Genomic DNA, 16030 nt, shown 5'->3' on the forward strand with positions numbered 1-16030 from the left:
AGGCTATAGAAGCCATCCTGCTGCCACCGAGGCTGCTATTTTACTGTAGTGCCATCACTAAATTCAGAGCACCTGAACTTCTTACCATGTGCTGCGGCAGGTATACATTCCTAGGAGACAAAAATGAGTTTTCTGAAGAATGCCTCTCATCTTTTTATTCTTGTATCAGATAAAAGAAGATATCAGCTTAGAAGCAACTGGAATCTCAAAGAATGCATACAAGTTTCTTTTTTAGATTAATGTTTTTCTCTTTTCTTTTCTTCTTCTTTTTTTTTTCCCTATCACTTTTAGCAACAATTAACTTTTATTTTAAAAGAAGTACATTTTCAGTACCACAGCCTATTTGCCTTTTTTTTTCCTCCCTTACCACTTCCTTTGAAAATCTCTTGAATTAGATGAGCCCTCTGAGGCTTAGCCCATAGAGTATTTTCACCTCTCATTACCTGAATTACTGAGCCTACTCAATAACTAAAACAACCTTCTCTTTTCCTCAGTTGAGCTACTCCAATGTGAATAGCTCTTTCTTCACTCAGGAGTGAAGGAAAAAAAGAAAAATCTTTCTTCTACTTCGTTCTTGCCAAGCTTTTTTGTAAGCACAGATCATTAAAATGAAGAGCTCCTTAAACAATCCAAAGTTGAGCAAAGGAAGGACTAGGGTGGCTTCTCAGAAACAGATGAATTAGAAGTAAGAAACAGATTTCCTCTTCTATACCACTACCCACATCTGAACATACAAACAACAAAAACAATGGTAAGGTAAGGAACAAAACGACGACAAACTCAAAGAAAAAATAAAAGAAAAGAGAAAGGGAAAAAAAAGCTGATACTCAGATAAAATCAAAGATTGTTTCTTACATTCAGTTTGTTTTGGAGCATTTAAATTCATAGGGTGAATTTATAGGGTTTTTTGCCTATACTAAAGTCAATGGACTGTTTGATATGGGTCTCAAACTAAGCCCAGTTTTCATATGGAGATTTTACCATTTGATTACGAGAGATTTCACCCTAAAATTCCCAACAAAAAGTAAATTATTGAATTTACAACAATTCTTATTGATGGTTTTAGAAGTGTCCATTTATTTAGGAGAAAGTTAACAACATCACATACCAGTTTATTCTAACAGCTAATTACTCTCAATATTAAAAATGTGTACCTCCTCTTCAGATTTCTACCTTCAGATTCCAGTGCTTGCTCCTGGTTACACTTCGTGTTCTAAGCTGAAAATTCTTATTTCTTTTGGAAACTTGTTATAATTACCAAATATTTTCTCAATTTTTCACTCATAGGAAAAAAAATATGATCTGAATTTTTTATTCATCTCCACTGAGTTCACATTCTGGAATAAAGTATCCTAGGTATTTGGCCAGATTTACCGTTTGGCTAATGCTATGTTGTCCTATCTATGAATTAAATATTATTTAATATTCACAAGTCTCTCATCTTATGTCTTATCAATAAATCACTAACAAAGCTTTTTGATATGTACTTAGAGTAGAAGAGGTCTTTTATAAACAAACATTACTCAGTTTGAAACCAAAACATCAGATTAAAATAACCAGTGAGCCATTATTGCTGCAGAACATGGACACGGTTTCCTTTAAAATGTGCTACTGACACCAACTCTGCTCTTTTGGACCTGGTAGTGATTTGGGAAATGTGCTATCTTATCTTCTAGCGGCTTAATTCATTACCCATGATATTTAGAGCTGGCCATGAGCACATCAGAGCTCTTGGAGGCTTAGTTATGAAACACTAAGCTTGCAACAGTCTTGGTTTTATGCTTGCAATATTAGCGAGCTAAGCACCCTAAGAGTTAGAGGATAGGCTTAGCTGTTAAGTAGACTTAGGTGCTGTAAATGGGGTTTTCAGATCTGCATTATTCATCAGTGTTTTTAAATCCAGAGGCAAGAGCTGATACCAGAACTGGATGAACTTACTCACCCATTCCATATTTTGAAATACAAACTCATTCTCATATAGTAGAGGTCTGCAAATTCTTACATTAGATCGAATGGAATTGGACTTGCACAATATTTTGAAAAATATTTTACCAGAGGTTTTCAGGATAACATTGTCTTGGTGGTGGGTTAAGCCAGTGCATGAGACCAGGCTTTTAGCTCAGATGGCTGAAAATGGTTAGGCTTTTATCTCAGATGATACACAAAACAGAAGTCAGGAAGAATTTCAGAAGGTTGTCTAAAATCTTGTTCATTTCTATTGCAGGCATAAAGCATATTTGCATTAAAGTAAATAGTTTGACTCCATGTGAGGAGTGTCACCTGTTTTCTGCAGTGAAGTGCCAAGAATACTGATCTTGTCGTACATTCATGTTTTTATAAACTTTACAGGGAATGTATAGAGAATTAATAGTTAAGCTGAATTTGCAAGGTACTAAATTAATCTTATTCTAGGAATACTGTGTTATTAGAGATGTTACTCCACAAAGGACACAAAGGTTCACATGGTATAACATAAATACCCAATGAGCACAGTTTAAATAGTTTAGGGAAACAAAAGCATCAGGTTAACTTCCAATACATATTATGATATTGTTTCTCCTTAGCTCAAAACTGCATGAACATGAAAAGCAGACAAATGAAAGACAGGAATACTTACACAAAATTAAAGATGAAAAACTACAAGTTTCATATTGTAAGCAGAGAATATATCTTTACTAATTTTCATCTGACTGATTAAACAAAGGTATTCCCCTAGACATACAATAGGAATAAAACAGATAAATAGTATTGCAGAAGGGGATGCATAATACTGGGATATGGGATAAGAATAACCTTACATTGTCTAAGTAAAGTTAAATTGAAAGTGTATTTTCTCACTTCCACTTGTAATGGCCAAATTTAGATACGTCTGTGTAACTCCCACTGATGTGAAACAGACTGTGGCATGTTCCCCGTTGTTCTGGCTTCCTCAGTTAATCTTTCAACAGACCTTGTATCTTTTGCTCTAGAGGCATATTTTGGCAAGCAGGACACTGCAGGCTGACCTAATTTGATTTGAGTAGGTTACACTTCCAGCACACTCACAAATACAAGGTGACCTAATTTAGATCATGCATTACTGTTGAAAAGGTCCTTGCATTAATTCAATATTCGTGCGTGTGTGAAAGTAAGGTGCTTTGGAAACTTTTGAGGCAGTCAAAATAAATGATGCAAACATCTCAGTAATTTCTGTAGCAACTGTGACTCAGATATAATCATTTACGTGTTTGAATTTAACACAAATGCTTAAAACATCATGTTTCCACTTAATGTTTAATCTGTGTTTGAAATATCCGTATCAGGTTAATTTTTTCCCAAAAGATGGCAAGACATATTTTGAGTCTGTTGCAGCGCTGGAGGACACCTTCAGTGTTTTTCATGTAATCTTCTGTTTTTTTCAAATGCAGTCTCAACTGCATTAATTAGGACCTGTATCAAGTTTTCCTTTATTTCCCCCCTTTCTTCATTGTGTCTGTAACTTACGCTGGAGGTCCAGAACACAAAGCTATGTTCAGTTAGCCTCTCCAACCTCCAGTTTGAAAGGCTATTTAAAAAGTGATACAAGAATTGTAGGGGTAAGATGTAATTTTTATTTTCTTCAACCCTGTTGCTGTTCAATAGTTATTTTGTAGTTCAGCTAGCATTCTGAACAAAACCAGTGAGTAGTGCTCCTGAGGAATATCACTGGGAGAAAAAGGAGAGGAAGGACAGAAACAGAAGCTGTCAGATCTCAGAGAGTGCACTGAAGATGTTGAGACCTACTTTCAGGCAGCAGAAAGATACAGTCTGGGTCTATACTGCTAAATAAAGGCCAAAGACTATCCTGACCTGATGTTAAGCACAGGCTGGCTGGCAATCAAGATGTTTAGGATTAACCTCTCAAGAGCGTGATGGCTGCCTTCACAACACATCACATTCGAACATAAGTCTGCTCCAGGACTCACATGATGCCTCTGTGTGTTTTTGGTTCAAAATATTTTGTGTGACCACCCACCAGAACAGCGTTGCTATAGCATGAGCTTAGAGATACGTGTTGCAATACTTCCAGCTGTTATGCTTGGCAGCATGAAGTGGCACCTAAGCAGGAAATAACAACTGAAATTGTGTTGGAAGACTGTGGAGAATCAAAACTACTACAATCCCATTCATGCATCTCTAGATATTATTCTGGAATTGTCCCACAGTGCAGCATGGATGGGCATTGTATGAGTGCCCATTACAGTGGTCCTAGAGAGAGCATGGATTTACCCAGCAAGTCAGCAGAGTGGCAGGTCTAGGGTGCAGTGCTCAAACTGTCTTCTCCTGAGCTTTCAAAACCAGTGCAAATGTACCTTGCCTGACTTTGACGCCTAAATATTACTGGTTTGGCTACATATCCTTTATCTCTGTAGCATTGAGAATGCTCATTTTGAGCACTAATCTTCAAAAACTTATCTTCTATTTCCGTCCAATGTCTCCAGGACAGGCAAGTAGAGACATAGCAGCCTGACACCTGGTTCTTACTTAGGTAAAAATTTAATGAAATGACAAGTGAGTTGTGAGGAATTAGTCTTCATTTCATGTCAGTTAGATTTTCCAACTTAGTAAACCTGGAAGAAAACTGTCTAGAGGGAAGGGAAGGGAAGGGAAGGGAAGGGAAGGGAAGGGAAGGGAAGGGAAGGGAAGGGAAGGGAAGGGAAGGGAAGGGAAGGGAAGGGAAGGGAAGGGAAGGGAAGGGAAGGGAAGGGAAGGGAAGGGAAGGGAAGGGAAGGGAAGGGAAGGGAAGGGAAGGGAAGGGAAGGGAAGGGAAGGGAAGGGAAGGGAAGGGAAGGGAAGGGAAGGGAAGGGAAGGGAAGGGAAGGGAAGGGAAGGGAAGGGAAGGGAAGGGAATTTGCCTTACCAAGCATCTGATAGTACATTTTCACCTTTGAAACTACTTCAAAAGAGAGATTTGTCTTCATATGCAATTAAATAACTGCGTAGTGCTGAACTGTGAGAAAGACATAGACCACAATCATTCATTCCCAATGTGTACAACCAGCAGCAGGTTGCCTGCATGCTAGTAGCTCATTAGATGAAACAGTTCTAACACATAAACCACAGGCAAAAGTGTCACGTCGCACCCGCACCTAAGTGAACCGCTTGTACATCTTCAGAGTAACTAAATAATCTACATTGGTCAGTGTTTTTTTTTCAGAAGTATCCCTGTTTATGTTTACACAATGAAACAGTTTATCAAGTGATGAGTTCAAAAGAGGTGGAACAAAACCCAGTAAGATGAACTTCTGTATCTCTTTGAAGACGGGAAACTTTGCAAAACAGATGTTATGCGTTATTTTATGTAATCAGCTGGATCTTGTCATCTGAAGGAGCTGCCACTGACTATGCTCTCAGAAGTAGTAAATTCCTGTAGTGGGTTTGCAGGCACTACTGTTTTGTGAATTCACTGTAGATGAAATGCTTTCAGAATTAACTGTATGACAAATATTAGCAGAGCTCTCAAGCCCTTCACTATACATTATTGAGATTATTATTTTCAAATACATTTTCAAACAAACTTAGCCCATTTCATTTTTGCCAGTCAATCACAAACTGATCCAAAGACGTGGAAAAGTATTTATAACTCATAAACTTTATTTTCACTTTGAATTAGCAGTTTTCGGTGTGTTTCAGAAATCAGCATGATTAGTAATTTGCATGGAGAATGCACTTTCCTTTTTATACAAGGGGGTAAAATGAGAGGGAAATGAGTAACACATGTTCTGGTTCATACGTTAATAACAATTGCCATCACATCCAAGTACAGATGTTTGTAGCAACTACAGACAAAAACAACCTTCAAATGTTTACATAAAACAAACATTGCTCCTACAACTATTGGTTAATAATATACAAAGAGAAGAAGAAAGCTAGATGGGTCTGCTGCTCACCAAAGCCCATGAAAAAATCCCACTGTTACAGCTTCCCTCTGCCCTGAACATGGGAAACAGTTTTGACAAGTTATCAACCTCCTTCTTCTTCCAAAATCTCTATTCTGAGGCTTTATAGCTTAACTACATAACTAGTTCCAACCAGTTAAAGTGGTTTAACTCTCTGTAGTCCTCCGTCTGTTATCTTCTTTGCTGATCGCTATCATTGAACCCTCTATTTCAGTAGCTGAGTGTGCTTACATTGGAACAGAAAATTTCAAGCATTCAGCCCACATGAACTTTGTAGTTTTTATAGTTGTAACAACATTTTAATAATTTGATAGATAAACTTTTCAAGTAATCAGTATTGGCTGTGCTGTGTAAACAGGAAAACACAGTTTTTTGATAGCTTCCTATCTGAACCATTTTCTTGTTTGCATGTGTGTACGAGTTGATTGTCAGGAAACTTCAAGATTCTGCATGTGTTTGTTGAAATACCACTTCTGTGACAATGTAAACCACAGTTAGATAGCAAAGGAGCTTGGGGCAGATTCAACAAAACTACAGAGGACCAAGAGCTGCATATCTCTGGCAGAGACAATGTCCTGCTCTGATGCACACCATGGTTCCCACACTACATCCATTGTTGCTCTGCTCAGCTGTATGACTGAAATCCACAGACCATGTTATGGTTTTACATAAGTGAACAATTTTAGGGGAAATAGAGAGAAGCTATGTAATAAAAGTGGAAATCCAAATTTCTTACGATTAAGAAGTTGTATTTTTGGTAAAGGCTTTTGTGGTTTCAAAAATGAGCAGAAAGGAAAGGTTTTGTTATTATTTTTATTACTTTCTAAGTGTAAGATCCTGGTTCATGACCTATCAGTTGTGTCTGGGACAGCTACTATTTCTTCAGTGAAAATGTGTATTCATTCATCTATTCCTTTCAACTACTAGTTACTGCTAATGAGATGGCCTTCATTAAGTATACAGGTTATACATACATAAGTATGGTAGAATTAGAAATTATACCAAAACATGCAGTTCTGGTAAGGCATTGGCATTTTTTCCAATCTTCTTTCCTAATCTACCATGTTAATTGTCCAATTCCTCTTCTGAGCCATTTCAGCACTTTGGATCTGATGGACAAATGAAAGGAATAGGTGGCTGAGATTTGAGATGCTGGGTTCCTGTCAGGATTCACAGTTCACAATGCTAAGAGGGCTTCCTCTCTAATTATTACTTATCTCAAAAAAAAAAAAAAAAAAAAAAAAAAAAAAAAGGTCTGTGTGCTTTGTTATCAATAGTCTCAGTTCAGCGTGTTTTAAATAGCACGGTTCCATTTACTTTGTTTTTGCAAAGTAAGTTTGAGATAATGTCTACATCCCCTTTGCTGTGAGGCTGAAAGTAAATGCAACAGATAAAGGAAAACTGCAGCCAACTTACCCTGGGTAGAGAGATGCTGGCGTGGGCTGACTACAACCCCTTTCATATCCTGAATGCCCTTAACCCTGTACTTAGCAATGTCAGCACTTAAATGTAAACAGACAGAAATAGTTTACTGGCTATCCCTTTTTGATTTCTTTGTAGAAGAAAAACCGCATTCCTCTTACACAGTCTAAGTCTCAAAAGAGTCAATATGAAATCACTTTCAGTACAGAACATTTCTGCAAAGTGTTATACGTTCCACTTCTCATAATTGTTGAGAATAAATTCCAAGTGATCAGTAAAACTGTCACATGTAACCCAAGAGCTGAGATAAGAGGCAGTAAAATGGGAAGAATACTATTTGGAGCAATATCTTGGTATACACTATTCCACAGAAGAAATTATGGACAGTCATTTCTAAAATAAGTCCTTAGAATCAGAAATCCATTTTTAGTTACCCAAATACACATTCAAATATTTAGAAGTAATGACCAGCTTCTAACAGGTCTACGTAGGATGCTGAAGAGCCGTGAAAATCAAGCCAAATACTCATTAACAAAAAGGTTATAATGGGATTTTCCAATGTTTTCCAGTCACAGAGGAGCACAAATTCCAGAGGAAGTAGAATTTTCTCCTCACTTCTATACTTTGAATATCTTTCCCTTGAATGGGAGCTAAACTGAAAGGTTCTATTTTGAAAAACACTGTCTATACAACCTGAAAGATGAGAAATTTAAACGTAACAGCTGAGAAAAGGTGAAGTCATGATTCTAATAGCTTTTGTAATGCAAGACCCTTGCTTGTCCCTGCAAGGGTTTTTTTCACATTGAATATGAAGAGGTGATAAATACTTTAGCCTTCAAAATAAGTTTTTGGTGACAGAAGCAAATAAGCAAATCACTGACAAGGAATGAAAAACTTTTGTTGATGTTATAAATATGATTAAGTTTGCAAAAAGAGTTATAATATTTCACCATACACATTAACATAATCATCCTGGGTGTATCTATGATTGTGGATTATGATGTTATCTTGTTTTGCAGTGGTTATAACATCAAACTTTCTCCTGATTTTTCTTCAAGTGTGGTTAAGTTTTTAGAGAGTAGTTTGGTATATTCTACTGGGTATGAAACTTTCAGAGAAATGAAACATGAAGGGAATGGGAACATTCAAGTATGGAAATATAAATGCTAAAGTCTTGAATTGCCCAAGTGACGATCTGACCACACCTGAAGGTTTCAGGGAATGAGGGATGGCACTGTGTCATCAGAAAAGAGGATCTGAAAGATGTGACACCAAAATGAAGACATCTTCCCTGGATGTGCTGGTTCTCCACTTCTTCCAGTCACGTGAGCAGAGAGCCCAAACCATCAGTCTCACCTGGCTTTCCCCACTGTCTTCTTAAGAGAAGTTCTTTCTAGATGCTACTTTTAGCTTGACCCTGGAGGAAAACAATAGGCATTGCCTAAACCTAGGCAAATGTACATGGTGATATCCATCCTTCAATTTTCTGCCTACTTGCACTTAGTCTCTTACTGAACATTTTCCTCCTTGAATCTCGTTTTGAAACAAATGCATTTCAGCAGCTGCTGTCTGTTGTTGTTTTTCCTCTTTGTTTATTCAGTATTCAAATTTTTGTTTCCCTCCTTATTTTTCATTTCTCTCTCTCTTTGTTTTCAACTTTTCTTTTCTTTCTCCCAGGCCAAGTTGATTCCATGCAGGTTAGCACCGTTGGCACATTCTAATTGTGAATACAAATGCTTTGAAGCCAATAGCTCCCATTGCAGTTGTATCTCACTGAGAAACTCAGCCTGTAGTGTTTGCCATTGAAAGTGAAACCAGGAGAGAAGGTATACTTGTTTTCATGTTTTGTTTCAAACTCCACCTCAGGCCAAGGTCACTGAAAGGTTGGGCAACCTCCATAGCCTGTAAGCAATCCCTTGTTTATTGCTTTTCACTAGCTTTTCAAACTTTCACATGAAGCCTTTGCACAGGTTCACGAAACTGACAAATTTATGACATCTTTGGCATTTTCCATTCATCTGGACTTCTAAAGCAACACTCCTTCTTTTTACCCATATGGAGTGAAATCTAAAATAAATTTTTTGTCTTTTATAAGAAACTCAGTGCCACACTTATAAATCCAGACTACAGTATGTAATGTTAATCTGCTAATCATAGAAGCATAGAATTACTGAGGTTGGAAAAGACCTTTAAGATCCTGTAGTTCAATGTGCAATCCATAATCACCATGCCCACTAAAACATGGCCTAATTGGTACATCTACACTTTCAGTGAAAACCCCCAGGGACATGATTCCACCACCTTCCTGGGGAGCCTGTTTAAAAGCATTACCGCTCTTTCTGAGAAGAAGCTTGACCTAATATCCAACTTGAACTTCCCCTGGTGCAACTTAGGTCTATTGCTTCTCATCCTATCACTAGTTACCTGTGAGAAGAGGCCAACACCCACCTCATTACAGCATCCTTTATTATAGTTGTAGAGAGTAATGATGTCTCCCTTGATCCTGCTCTTCTCTGGACAAAACAATACCAGTTCCCTCAGTGGCCACTCTTAAGATTTGAATTCCAGGCCCTTCACAGCTTCATTGCCCTTCTCTGGATGTGCTTCAGGGCTTCAGTGTCTTTCTAGTAGTCTGGGGCCCAAAGCAAAACACAGCACTCAAGGTGAGACCTCACCAGCACCAAGTACAGAGGAACAATCTCCCTGCTCGTGCTGACTACACTGTTACTGGTACAAGCCAGGATGCCATTGGTTTTCTTGGCTACCTGGGCGTACTGCTGACTAATAGTCATCTGGCTGTTGACAAATAACTCCAAATCCTTTTCCTCCATACAACTTTCCAGCTACTCTGCATCAATCTGGCAGTGTTGCATGGAGTTTCTGTGACAAAACCCAGCAGAACCCAGCAGCTGGTCTTGCTGAAGCCTATTGATTCAGCCTATCCAGATCCCTCTGTAGGCCTTCCATCTCTCAGGTAGTCAATAAGATCCAGTGCATACCCAGCTTAACTGCAGGTATTTTAGTGAAGTGAAATCAGTATTGCATTCAGGTAGAAGGCCATATGAAGGGCAGAGTGCAGCTCGGAGCTGTTTCAGGATCTGGGAAGAAAGAGAACAGCCAGGCTGGGCTAAGGGGCTGCAGGTTCTCCCTGAAGCATGTGCAGCTTCCCTGGACACAATATATTTTTGCATGTTAGCTCATTACATCATCATATAGCTGAACAGCAAACAAAAAACTCTGCATTTTCAGCAAGGAAAATGCCTTGCAATACTGCAGCTGTAGTCACCCCCAAAATTACAAGAAGGCCTAACTTCCAAGTGGTATGTTCTGCATTGTGCCTTTGTGCAGAACTCCCTCAAACAGCAGAAAAGAGTTCAGATCTGTGTCACAGTCTGGTCACACTCGGACATGGAACTTCCTACACCCCTTTGGCTTTTATCTGTGTAATGGGATCAGCATGCAGAAACCCTGTGGCTAAATATTAAGTACCCCAAAACAGCCATAGCTGCAGTTGTCATATGCCTTAAGAGTGTATTCAGCCAAATTCAAGTAATTTTTTTAGTAGTTCAGATATTTAAACTGAAAAATAAAGGAAATTTTTATACCAAGTTCATTAAAAAGAAAGAAAATAGAAACGTATTTAATCTCAAAATTTCAGGAATCTGGTTAATGTATTTTGCAGAACTAAAAGGCATTCAAAAATACTGCAGTTGTTACTGAAACTACGTGGTTTTTTTTCCCAACATCATGTTCAAAAATTGTTGAGCAAACTTGGTCTTGAGTGAGCAATATGTCTGGTAGGACTTCATACATTTCTTTAAGACTTAGAGAAAATAATGTAAAGGCAGTCTACGTTTTCATTTCTTGTGCTTTAATTCAGATTGCTGTGAAAAGAAGATGATTTTTTTTCCTCAGCATTCCTTAAAGACTTACTTAGGAACTTAAAGGCAAACAAAAGAAGCCCAGAAGTATTAGTATGACTGTTTCTGTTGCTGCTGTTGCCATATTTCTTAAATAGGGGGGGGAAATATCACCATTTTCAGTCCCTCATGCAGTTTGGGGGGCTGGTTCTCATAATATTTGAAAGCCTGACTGAAGTGCAAACCAGCCCCTCCTGTTTTGCTCCTCACCCAGCAATATTTTTTTTATTTTTCTTTATTCTTCTTTCAGTGTCACCAGGCTCCTTTGCTAATAAATTTATTAGTGCTCTGGTAGGAAGTTTAAAGCAATAATTTCAAGCACCAATACCTTAAAGACAAAGAAAGTGCAAATTGTGAGCATTTTCTGCTCTTTGCTCCTTTCTTCAGGACAGTGTGGAATTGGACTAAGTATTTTCAACCCTGCATTGCTCATTGTATTCTAAACTTCAGTGTAATCTGGTGATGGGGGAAGAAAAATGTCCTCCAGAGTAACAACATTCAATTTCAGTATTTAATTCTTACCAGAGCTGGTTTCTTATCTAACACATATACATAACCTTTTTCGCTCTCTGAGGCTTCAAGTCTTGTTGTCCACGGTGATGTTGCCTTAAGCAATAACGACTCCCACATGCTCCCACTCCTGGATGAGCAAAATACCAAGAAAAACACTCCTGAGGCTAAAGAGTGGTACCACAAAGCAGGTCAGAATGGGAAACGTCAAGAAGCAACAACGATAAAAAAAAATGTGAATTTCTCATGTAGAAGTCCTCCTCCTCACTGCTGAAGCTGGTTGGACGATTTCTGCTTCTGAGCATATCTGGTAAAAAAAGAATAAAATCTCTATTGTATTTGAGTAAATATTTAATACATCTAGCAAGAGTCTGCTTTATTACTGACTTCAGTTTTCCCAAACTCTTTCCTAACAGCAACAACAAAATAATAATAACCACGCGTTTTAGTCTTCACCAGCCCTTAACTGTAACTTACAAATATGGTTATTTGTTGGCACCTGGATTTTGCACTTAATGAATTTATAAAATTTTATTTCAGAGCTGCATGAATCCCCCGAATCTTCTACATAAATCTAAAAAAGCAACTTATGGCAGACTTTTTAAAAGTGCTGAAGCTTTAGTTTAAAGAAGTTTACAAGCACGTTAAATTTATGCACAATTTTAAATGCTGTATTGAATGAGGATGAACTTAAATAGGTGTCAAAAGTCTGTCTTGAATTAGCACCCATGGCTCACTGAAGGGAAAAGATATTGTGTCATCCTTCTCTCCATCCCACCATCTACTTGAGGTGCAGGGCAGAGCAGGTCAGGTGAGGCAGAGGAGGCAGAGGAATCAACACCCTTGTTCTGTAATGAAATGAACTTATTGATAGTTCAGGGAACAGAAAAACAAACAAACAAACAAAAAACAAAAAACAAAAAACAAAAAAAAAAAACAAAAACACATGCCTTGTGCCATAGAGAGAGCCAAGAAGCCAAACAACTTCTGACAAATATTATTGAGTAGTGTTCTCTCCCAGTCCAAGCTGGGTTGTGATTTTACTCAAAGATATCTGTCTAAAACACACCAAATGAACTCTTCACACACAGGGATGCCTGTATCTTCTGACTGTCACTGCCTATATGACCTGCATCCATACTGTGTCTGGAGGGCCTGTTTAACCTGGCAACAACCGATGCTGATGGATCTCCTTGATTTGGCATGTTTGAAATGGATAGATGGTAAAAATGATGACATTTATCATCTTCATATTTCTAAAAAAAAAAAAATCTAGAGTAAATTCAGAAGCCTATTCCATTTTTTTGGAGACAAAACAGAATTTGTGTCCTCAGTGCACTACAGAATGAGTGAACAAGCTGTGTAAAAAGTGAAAATTTGTAAATGACTTGCTCGATTAGTCATAATCACTGGTTGAAAGGCAAGTAGGAAAACAAGAAATTGCAAGATCACCTATAGCAGTCAGTGGGAACTGCATGACTGCATGCACTTAAGAACCATAGGACACAGAAAAAGTTCCTTCCGCAGTGGGGTTATTACCTGGCCTTAGACTATGGCCAAAAACGTCAGAAGGCTTGGGGTAACTCAGAAATGCTAACAGTGTTGAGGCTTAGTGAAGACTACCTTAAAGTTCAGACTCTCATAAATTTGATTTCCCATCTCCAGTACATAAGAGGAAGACACCGAAGTGAGACTGATGGACTCATATGCTTCTTAGAAATCAAATAACTTTTGAAGCAGAGACTGAGAAGTAAAACAAAATGTACTTTTGCTTCTGTTTTTTTTTTCTTTATACTAGGGTTTTTTTCTTTTTTTTTTTCTTTTCATTGTGGTCCCTCGTTTCCCCACCCAGACAAAATGCAGCTATGACAACATGGAAATCCCCTCAGCAGCACAGCTCTGTTAATAAGATTGTCTGAGGTTCAGCCAAAATATTATTTCTGAAAAGTCTTTTTCTTTTAGTTTGCTTCAGCTGAAACAGGAAAAAAGAAAAAAAATGATCGAAGTGATAGCCCACTCAATTATAAACAAGACAAATTTAAAGTGAAAAGGTGTCATTTCTGGGCAGCAACTAGTTTGCCCAGGAAAGCTCTCCTTTACTGACATTTCTAGTGGAAAATGCAGTAGAAATTAGCTTAAGGATTTCTAGCATAATATGATACCGAATATTACTAAGCCAGGGGCAGTTGTTCTATATCAAGAAAGATCAGGCCTTGGGACATGAATTCACTGAGACCTAGTCTCTGATTAACATTTGTGATCAACAGGCTTGGAGTCAAATATAGGAAGATCAGGAGGGAGAGATAAGAAGCTAACTACTCCTGAAGTCCTCCCTGCTAACTAACTAGGACCTCTGAAGGGGCATATTTCTTGAAAGGATGTAGTAGGAATGAAGAAGTTCTCCAAATAACCCTGCAGGCCCCTCTTGAGTGGGCCTGATTAGGCCAAGGTGAGGCCACTTCCAGTGGCTCCATGGCCCTGCATCCAACTCCTGTTCTGCTTTGTACAAGAGGTGGCTGCAGCCCAGCAGATCCCTCCTGTGCCTCTGAGTGGGACTGATCATAGAGATCTATCTAGCAGACGTTTACTTCCATGTCACCTTGGGTTCTTTTTGTGTTCACTGGAGAGAAATGAACATGTTTAGAGGATTAAATTTTTCTTCTGAATGCCTTATCAAAAAGGGCCATTTATTCCCATTAAAATAGAACTAGGTAGGGAGCCCAGGGGCCGCCACTGCCCCTGCCTAGGGCAGGGAGCTACACTGGAAGATAGACCTTAAAACACAGCCGAGAAGGACACTGGTCTAGACATGAGGGTTGAGTTTTCATCATTTTGGTGAGTGGTTTAAATTCTTTGAAAATGAAATGCAAAAGCCACTGTGGGTTGTATGTTGCACTTTTTATAGTGTCATGACTTTTCAGTTTGCTTGGGCATTGTTACCAGCTTTGCCCTCAGTTTCCTTCATGTCTGCAACATAAAGCTTTTTTTTGGTGCAGCCAGTGCTGAGCTGGAGCTTGCTCTCCTCTTTCAGGTCTTCTGCTCACTTGTAGTCAAGTCAAGCCACATCAGTCAGCTGAGTGCATGGCCTTGTAATACATATCAGAGTATGTTGGTGTATACAGCCAGAGAAAGTTTGTAATGGAAATATTCAACCCCATCTCCATCTTTTTTCTGCCTTTGCTTTGTCCAAAGCCTTAAAAAAAATGTGAGATGTACAACTTTTGTTCTCATAACTGCATTTTGCAGGATTCATCTTGTAAATCACAACCTTTTTTTGTTTTTTGGTTTTTTTTGGTCAACATTGCCCTATGTGGGCCTTAGAGTCATAGAATCCTTAGAGTTGGAAGGGACTTTTAAAGATCTGCAATGAATAAGAACATGCACAACTATATCAGGTTGCCAGGGCCCTATCTCACCTCGCCTTGAAAGTCTCCAGGGATGGGGTATCAACCAAAACACTAGGTAACCTGTTCCAGTGCCACACCACCCTCACTGTAAAGGAGTTTTTCCTTATATCCAACCCAAATTTTTCCCCTTTGAAGACATTTCCCCTTGTTCTATCACCACAGACCCTGCTGAAGATTCTGTCCCCTTCTTTCCTGTAGCTCCCCTTCAGATACTGAAAGGCTGCTATCAGGTCACCTCACAGCCTTCTCTTCTTCAGGATGAACAGCCCCACTTCTCTCAGCCTGTCCTCATAGAAGAGGTGTTCCATTCCATGGATAATGTTTGTGGCCCTCCTCTGGATGCACTCCAACAGATCCATGTCTCTCCTGCACTGAGGACTCCACATCTGGATACAGTATTACAGGTGAGGCCTCACCAGCACAGAGCAGAGGGGCAGGATCACCTCCCTTGCCCTGCTGGCCATGCTTCTTTTGATGCAGCCCAGGATATAGTTGGCTTTCTGGGCTGCAAGGGCACATTTCTGGCTTGTATGATGCCAATACTTAAAGAATAAATAACAGTAGTTATAATTAGCTTTTCATAGCTGGAGGATTTTTCTCTCTTGGACCTGTGTATCTCCATTGAGAGGAAAGCAGATGTGAGGTCTGAACCATTTTCTCAGGAAAATCAGCAGCAAAAATCTCACTAGATTGAATAGGAGCATGGTCCATGAAGCTTGCTCTTGACCCACTGGACTTCATCAGCGTGTTCAATGGGCCTGATCCAGAAGGTCCTTAGTTTTGAAGTGGGAAATGTGTTTCAAAGTAAAAGCTCTGCAAATATCTTCTCTCTGGCTTCCTGCTCTCTGCCACT

This window comes from Gallus gallus, chromosome Z (genome assembly GCF_016699485.2).
Source record: "Gallus gallus isolate bGalGal1 chromosome Z, bGalGal1.mat.broiler.GRCg7b, whole genome shotgun sequence".
In the NCBI taxonomy this organism is placed as follows: Eukaryota; Metazoa; Chordata; class Aves; order Galliformes; family Phasianidae; genus Gallus; species Gallus gallus.